We start from the raw sequence: 9,699 nt of genomic DNA, 5'->3' as shown, positions 1-9,699 counted from the left end.
GCCCACCCCCTTCCCTAAAACCAACCAACAGTGTTTTCAAAAGCACCGATTAACTTGCCCGCCCCTTCCCTAAACCCAACCAATAGTGCTTTTAAAAGCACTGATTAACCTGATCACCCCCTTACCTAAACTTAACCGATAGTGTTTCTAAAAGCACTGATTAACCTGATCACCCCCTTCCCTAAACTTAACCGATAGTGTTTTTAAAAGCACTGATTAACCTGCCCATCCCCTTCCCTAAACCCAACCGACAGAATCCAGCCATACGAAGCTCTGGCTACATAATTCGCAATATCCAGAAATGTATACACACGTACATTTTCACAATGAGCCTGTGTTGGTACAGACAGTATTGGCTTGTTTGTTTGCTTTTTTGCAGATACAGTATTTGCATATGTCAATGTATTTGTTTATTTATATGTTTTTTATGTTTTTTTTTATTTATTCAGTATATAGATGTGCATTTATTGAGTTATATATTGTTTGTTCATTTATTTATTGTGGGTGTGACGAGACTAATCTTTCACGAGACTGGAATAAAGGGAATGAGACAAGATTACATTTTTTTTAAAAAGAAATCCTAAATGATTATGTCTATACTGAAATATATAAAACTGAGAAAGGACAAATGCACAATATGTAAGGGCATTTTTAAAACAACTAGTACTTACTATGAAATTAAACTTCAATTGTAATGAATTATATGCAGTAATAAACATCTAAACACTGCAAAATGTTTTCCCACAAACTCAACTGACAGTTAAGTAACTGCACACAAAAAATAGAAATAGTATAAATAAAAATAAATAACACAAATATGTACTGCACAGTGTTGATTAACTATACTATATTAACCACAATATACAATATTAACTATACTATATCACTATAACTCTATTTTCATTTAATCTTGTAGTGCCTCTCTTGAAAACATTTGTCAGGCATAAAAGATGGCAGTGGGGTTTCAATAGGCCAATTTCTACTCCCCTAAAAATTGTTCAAAGCACAGCAAGTGTTTTTCTTGTCTGGTCTGAGATCCACTTTATATCGAATATCAATCAAGCAGTGAAGATCATTGATTTTTTAAGAAACCAGATCTTAGACATGGCACTTTTGTGATGGAATGACCGTTGACCGGAAGTGATTGAGCTGACTTACTGAAAATTAACAGTCCCTGTGTAAATACCCCATTAGCTCTATCAACTGTGCAATAATTTGTGACCTCAGTCCCGTTTAAATTTATTTTCTTTGTCTTTGGCTCTGCAGACTACAGAAGTGCAGAGAGAGAGAACAAGCTGTGTGCTTAGCTATATTGTCATAAAATCTGCATTTTTGCAAAAAGTGCATGGGAGAGCAATCGGTTTACCAGCTACTCATTTTCGCAGCATTGTTACGGTGCATGTGGTATTATACACACAAAAAAGACTTGTGCTGCTTGTTCAAACTACTTATTGAAAATAAGTTGAATCAACAGAAGGTGATCTGCCAAAATGCCTTTCAGCATTTAGCTTCTTTGAAAACACAATCCCTCCCCTGCCGTCCAAAGTCATGCCTCCTAAAACACAAGTGCGCACCGTAAAGATGACAGTAAACAACTCATTAGATCTTGTCATTCGCCTTTTAAAAAATTTAACAGTGCTTTATAATACTAAAATTATGAATGAAAATCTATATTATATCTAGCACGTTTTTAGTTGTGTAGTTAGCAAGTGAAACTTGCAACATTTCATGCATGCAAGGATCGCTTTAGGAAAAAGCGCATGACACTTCTGCATTTTTTTCCTTCTTTCTTGTGTGCATTAGTTTTTGTGCAATACTCTTAAAATGTTTTATGTTATAAATTGTATATAATGAGATCCCTAATCCAAGTTTTTGCTCAGTTGGCCATGTGTGCGGGACACCCACTGACCTTCCACAACAGTGTTAATCCATTAAAAAAGACAGACCTACATACAGACGACTACACAGTTCAAAATCAATAGCTCAAATACCACCAGCTTACTCATCCAGTGTGTTATGTGGGCATCAATATCACAGTACTGTAAAACTGTAAAGCATGAAACTTTCTTGCATAAAATCTGCTCTTTTAAAAAAAAAAAAAAGGTCAAGAAATGGTGTACAGTAAAATAAAATAAAGATAAAACAAAAAGGATCTGTCTATGATTTTCTTCTTATATAAGCAGTATGTATAAATGCAGTGCTTAGTCAATTAATGAATGGATTCTTATTTCTGTTTGTTCATTAATTCATATTGTTATTATTATTATTATTATTATTATTATTATTACTATTATTATTAATTCATTCATTTTCTTGTCGGCGTAGTCCCTTTATTAATCTGGGGTTGCCACAGCGGATTGAACCGCCAACTTATCCAGCATATGCTTTACACAGCAGATGCCCTTCCAGCTGCAACCCATAACTGGGAAACATCTATACACACTCATTCACTAAGAACAATTTAGCCTACCCAATTTACCTATACCGCATGTCTTTAGACTGTGGGGGAAACCAGAGCAACCGGAGAAAACCTATGCGAACGCAGGGAGAACATGCAAACTCCACACAGAAATGCCAACTGACCCAGTCGAGGCTCAAACCAGCGACATTCTTGCTCTGTTTCACTTGCTGTAACCAATACTAACCAACAGAATTCCCCATAATCTTTCCCATCCAAATAATGATTACACTCCATCATTCCTTATCTTTTATTATGTCTGCAATATCCTTGATCATAATTTTTTTTTTGAGCAGCAAGCTTGACACAATGTCAGTCTTCAGCAGGATCACAGTGCACTGACCTCACATCAGTCGTTTGGCACTAACAGAGAAACGCTGATTGAACAGACTGAACACGGGCCAGTCGGTTTCCACATCCAGCTAAGAATATCCTGCAGCAGGAAGACAAAAAGAGATCAAGAGAAAATCCACGAGCCGCCTCTCCAAAGGCTCATTAAGAGGAGATCAGAATATAAAGCATTCTATAAAAGCAGTTTCACGGTTAATCTTGCCGGAAAGTGGACGGGCATCACGCTGAAGAAAGACGTGAAGTATAAATTGTGACGAATACATTACTCTTTCCAAGCCTCTAACTCATCTGAATCGGGAAAACAGTCGTTTATGAGCACTGTTGAGTCAACTCATAAAGTCATTGTTATAAACATTAATGATGTTCATGACAGCACACTGTGAGTTTTTTAGTATAATTTGTCATTTACTTTTGCCATCTGAAAGAGCGTTTGGACATTTTAAAGAATACTTTTTTTTAAAAATTAGGCTAAATTACACTGGGATTAAGAAGAATTTTTGGAGACATGTCCTGTGTTCTGATGGAACTAAGATTGAACTGTTTGGCCATAATGACCACTTTTACATTTGGAGGACAAAAGGGAAAGATTATAAGCCTAGGAACACCATCCCAACTGTGAAGTATGGGGACGGCAGCATCATGTTGTGGGGCTGTTTTACTGCAGGAGGGACTGGTCCACTTTGCAGCATTGATGGCATCATGAAGAAAGAACAATAGGTATAAATACTGAAGCAACATCTCAAAACATCAGCCAGGAAATTAAAACTTGGCCACAAATGGCCACCATGACCCTACGCATACTGCCAAATTAGTTAAAATGTGCTTTAAGGACAACAGAGTGAATGTTTTGGATGGCCATCACAAAGCCTGATTTAACATCAGACAGAAAAAAAAAAAATGGTTACGTTCCTTTTTTGGAATGTATGTAAACTTCTGGTTTCAACTGTATATATATATCAATTAGTCATGACAAGATGTTTTTAGTTCATTGTAACTTATTAACCTAAGTTGATCATGTTCTAACTTAATTTTATAAGTTATGCAAGCTGTTTAAGTCAGTTTAACATAATATAAGTTCAATAGACTCAGAAGGTTAATTTGATTCAGCTTAAAAACCAGGATTTTTAAGTGTATGATTTAGATATCAAATAATGATTTCGCCAGAGTTACATGTTAATGTATTTTCTTATAAAACATTAGGCAAGAAAATATTTTAAATGCTATTTTTAAACTTTTTAAAAATATATAAATAGTAAGAAAATCACCAACAAATAAATCTATAAAACAATATTTCTTATATTGAAAAAAAAAAAAACTAGTTTTAGTAAACACATTTTTGACCATGTTTTTAAATATTTTAAAACATACTTCAAATTTCATTTGAAAATATACATTGTTTTGCCATATATGGGAAACAAGGGAGAGTGTGAAAAGTGAAAGTCAAGGTCAAGGCACTGGAGCGTAGAAACAGCAAGAGAGAGAATGGATGGGGGGAGGGAGGGATAGAGAAGGATAAAAAAAGAGGAGAACGGAGAGAGAGAGAAAGAAAGAAAGCATGACATATTAGGCATGAGGGAGTCTGCAGCATGCCAAACCTCCCCTGCAGCATCTCTCTGCTTCTTTAAACACCCTTGGAGCGCTTTCTTAAATATAAAAAGATATGATGGGCTATTAATCTTTAATAGATCATCTTACCATATTAAAGTGGCGTTTTTTCAGACATGTTGGCTTCGTGGACTGAGAAGAAATTCTGTCATTTTGAGAAGAATGTAGGATGGATTTATTACTTTAAATATCAAACACATTGAAACCCAGGAGTCTTAGCCAAATTATGTACAGCAAATTGAATTCATGCTACATTCTTTAAAATCGAGCGAGTCAACTTTTGCAGCACGTCTTGCAGCAAGCACGTCTTGCAGGTCTTGTTCAATATACTGCGACAACCACATGTATCTGTGTTTAAATGAATATATGCTAAGAATAAATTACTAATGGATAAAAAAAAAAAACATAAACCATTCAATATACTTTAGTTTAAGGTATTCTGTTTATGAAAATTGACATAGAATATGTTGTTGAAAAGTAAATGTGGTTAATAATGATTCCGTTTTAAACTAGTAAAAATCTATAATAACAAGCTGTCTTTAAGGGATACACTTTTAAAAAATGGTACTAAATAGAACCACTTTAGGTGCTACAAGCTACTCATCGATGAATTTGCTCTTCAGTGTTTGGACTCTCAATAATGACTTCAAACCACACTAAACTGAGCTAAACTGAACTGAACTTAAACACTAAAAACTAAACTACCCTGATCCAGTTATAATGACCATTTATGTAAAGCTGCTTTGACACAATCTACATTGTAAAAGCGCTATACAAATAAAGCTGAATTGAATTGAAATACATACAATCTATGGAACCTGCAAAGCTTCTCAGCTGGTTCTTTAGGCTTAAACCCTATGCGATGGCATCATTGTGAGGTTTTATTTAAACGTTTTAGTTTTGATTGTTATATTAAATTTAATTATCTTAAATTGGTTTATAAATGTTTAAATAATCATGTTCCATTGCTGTTTTTAGATCAGTAGGTATCAAACCTCTCACAGAGTCACACAAGCAACTACTAATGGTGACTGTCTTGTTCCACAGTGTAAGAGCTCTTTTGGTCAATCTGTTTTCTCTGTTAAGGGAACCAAACTGTGGAATGATTTACCTGCAAGCCTAAAATTAGAATGTAATGTTTTTAATAGTGTTTAAATCGAGTGGTTAAAAACAAAACAGTAGTTTTTATTTACACAAATAGGTTATTAGTTTGTTGATCAAGCTACCTTTGCTTTTGCCTTAAAGCAATTTGATGTAAAGAATTATAATGCTTATGTGTTTATAATGTGCTTTAATGTTTATAATAGTATAAAGGTATCTATTTTACTTTCATTTTAGGTCAAGCTTCCAGTGGACAGTTGTTGAGAATTAGCAAGTCTGCTTTAACACTTAAACAAATGCATTTGGTTGTCCAGTGTTATTGGGATGTCTATGTCAATATACATAAACAAACAAATAAATAAACAAAATAAATAAATAAATATGTTTTACTAAAAGTTCTTCATCTTGTAATCATAAGTAACCACTTTAAGTGCATATTTAGCACCTATATAGGGATCTATAGAGCCTTAACTATATCCATCATTTACTCATCCTTGACTTGTTCAAAACCTATTCAAGTTTCTTTCTTCTGTTGAACACAAAATAAGACTTTGTGAAAAAATGCATTGGTGGCATTGAATTCCATAGTATTTTTTTCCTATAGAAGTTGATAAGTGCCAGCAAGCAGCATTCTTCAAATCTCTTCAATCTACTTTTGTGTTCAACAGAAGAAAGAAACTCATAAAGGTTTAAAACCACACAAAGGATAATAAATTATGAGGTAATACTTATGGCATTTTGACACAGGCCACTCAAAACTTTGATATTCTCTTCTACGTCACATTTCTCCCTCCCCTTGACTACTATATATATATATATATATATATATATATATATATATATATATATATATATATATATATATATATAGCTTATTTTAAGTTCTGAAGTAGTTCTGATAGTGACTTTAATCTGGATTTGTTTGGTTGGTTGGTTTTATGAGCTGCTGTTTATGGACACAGCAGCATCAAGTCGCCAAAACACAGGCTAATGAACAATAAACAGTGACTGGAGGTACTGACATTAAGAGTTATGAACTTGGTGTCAGAAAGATAAAGAGAGAAACCACAGCTGGTTACAGTCGATACTGTAAAAAAGTAACAACATCACTGAACATTTCTAACTATCAAGCGTAGATAAAATATCATTATTTTTGTCCCATCTCCAAGCATCATGCAGCAGTTGTATTCCTGACCATCAGAAAACTGGGGAATGATTCAATGACTCAGTACACAGCCTTTGTTGCCGTTTTCCTCAAAATCAAGCTGATATGGTTAAATCTACACAACTTTAATTTTGAGATATGATTCAGGGCTTCTGGCCTTACACAGCTATGAAATGGATGGCCACTGTTGTTTTCTGTTGTACTGAATAACAGCACTCTCTGAGCATCACTCAGCCAATCAAATTAACTTACTGGAACTAACTTTTGCATAAATGTAAAATATTTCAGTATTTTATAGCGTTATACCAATGACCTTACAACTGCAGCTGAGATCATTGTTGATATAGTATCTTAAGCTTTACCAAGGTTGTGTCATCCAAGACTAATGCATTGCTAAGGCACTCAAACACCACATACTCTCGTATACCAAGAAAGATGACTCATGTTACAATGAATGGTAAAAAGTGCAACAATGTGGAACAACACTAACGTGCAATATAGTACCTCACCTTTAAAATGAGGGGTGTCAAAACATCTTCCTAGAAGGCTGCTGTCATGCATATTATAGCCATATGGAAGGCAAACCAGCAACTTTTAGCCAAAAAGGCTAATAATGGATAATGCTAACACTGGCAGTATGCAAGGAAGGAGACCAGAGGCCATTATATAATTGGCTGACGTGTCTTTATGCTTTTTCCAATGAGGAGTAATACAGAGTCTCTCATCTCCCAATAGCAAGGCAGTTTCTGGTTGTGCTCCAACAGTAATTAAACACATCTGAACCAGCCAATCAAAGGGTGCTCCTCAAATGGATGGATGAGTCCAAGTAAGGCTGCAAATCTAGGCCATCTACATTTAAAAGATCTTTTGTAGGTGCATTGTGTCCCCTATTCAGCCAATTTTTGAAAGATGCATCAGGTGTACCCTTCACGCCTTTCAATCACCCACAATTTTTGCACACATTCCAGTTCATGAAAGATAAGTAGCTGAAAATGAACCAGCACTGAGATTGTTCAGTTTAACCATCCAATGCAAGGCAAAAACAAATCATTTTGGATATAGTGGCATTATGTTTTCTTTTGTTTTGTTGTTAATAAATCGCATACTAATAGCTTGTTTTCACATGACGTCACTGATGATGCGCGGAAGAGATGGAGGGCAGGAAGTGATTCTTCTACATAGGAATCGCTATCAGAATATCAACATATTTCTGTTTTATGTTGTTTATAAAAATTGGCCAAAATAAGAAATGCAAAACAGCTTTTATAGACTCATAGGTGTGTCATACCCTAGCAACAATATAATTTCTACGACAGTTTAATTCAAGTATTTATCTATAGTATGCTTCAAAACACTTTAGTATTTACTTTAGTATTTTTTCATGTAATGTAATTTGTACCCCATACATACTTACACCCCACAGTACGTACCCCATGGATGATAGGCACATATATTTTAGTTTAATAGAAAACTCGTTATGTAAAGATCATGCCTAACATGTGGTTATTTTCTCTTTATATCTCCTTTAAAACATGGTAAAAATCGTAAAAATATTCCTCTATGTCTCCCATTCAGTTTTATACTTCCTGCTCTCCATCTGCTGTCAGCAGAACCACGTGATTGAAAACAACCTATATTAAACTTACTAAAAGTAAGCCACTAGGAGACCAGATACAGATGTCACTTGCTATATTGCTTTAATAAGATAAGATATTCTTAAATAATATACTTTAAATATATTTTTGTCATGACTCTTGAAAGCAAAAACATTTATGACAGTCATGCACATACTCAACCATCTCATTCCATCACATTATTCTGAGAAGCAGTGTAGCCTTGTGGCCTTAAAAGAACACAGTGTCAGTAGAATATATCCTTTCATTTGAGAAGTACCCAAGGTTTCTAGATTCACTACAAATCACAAGGAATGTGTGCAATGTTAGAGCTAAACTCCTGGGGACATCGGGCTTCCAGCAGCAGGATTGGACACCCCTGTTCAAAATAATGTTTTAATCTCATTTGAGCATTAACAAAAAAACATTTACGGGTGAGATCATGTCAAAATATGTTAAATGTGAACACGGCAAGCTGTATCTCTCCATTTAAGAAGGCAGGAGTTTGTCTCATATGCCTAAAATAGCTGCCCGAAGGCGTTGTAAATATGGCCGCCGAGTGAGTTGACTCCCGCTTGAAAGGGACTTTGAAGCACTTCATCACTATTTTTACTTGTAGAGCGCATGACAGAAACATCAAGCTTTACATAGAATTCAAACCCATCGGTATATGAGTGTACGAGGATCAGTGGCAGATCCTGGCAAAGGCAAAGTAGGTAAATGCCTAGGGCACCAATGTTCTCCGGGGTGACATGGGTGCCGCCTCTGCATAAAGCTCTCAGCTCTCACACTACTCCATTGCTCATTTGCAGCAATTTTTGAGACCCGGTATTAATATATACACATCTATATATATATGCAGTAATGGGGTAAAGTCTCAAAGCCACCATTAGTTTTGTTGTTTTAGCAATGGTACAATGGCCAAATGTAACCATCCCACTGTAACCAACTGGACAGTGAAATCATTTTTGCACAGAAAACCATGTGATGACACACAGAGTCATGAACTGGCATCCACAGAGTCCAGACCTCTGTGTTACTTAGTATGGTATTGCTTGGACAGGGATGGATGGATGGATGGATGGATGGATGGATGGGTGGATAGATGGATGGAAATTATATAAGCATTTAAATAAAAGTGTCAATGATCAATTAGTAAAGCCATTGTGTCACCAATATGACTGCAAGGTTTATGTACTGAACATAAGCTTTTTTTCAAACGAAGTTTCCACTGGTTAAACAGCTGCTAAAATACATTTTTCAATTTATACCACAATAATTTCCAGTCCTCACATTTCATTTGCTGAACAATGTTCTGTACTGATATGCAGTCCAATGGAGTGCAACAGCGCTTTTCCCTTTTTAAGTGGCCTTGGCACTAAAAGACTTTTTCATTCATTTCTCAC

The sequence above is a fragment of the Danio rerio genome, chromosome 1 (assembly GCF_049306965.1).
Source record: "Danio rerio strain Tuebingen ecotype United States chromosome 1, GRCz12tu, whole genome shotgun sequence".
NCBI lineage: Eukaryota > Metazoa > Chordata > Actinopteri > Cypriniformes > Danionidae > Danio > Danio rerio.
The sequence above is the reverse complement of the archived record's forward strand: the minus strand, read 5'-3'. Positions refer to the sequence as shown.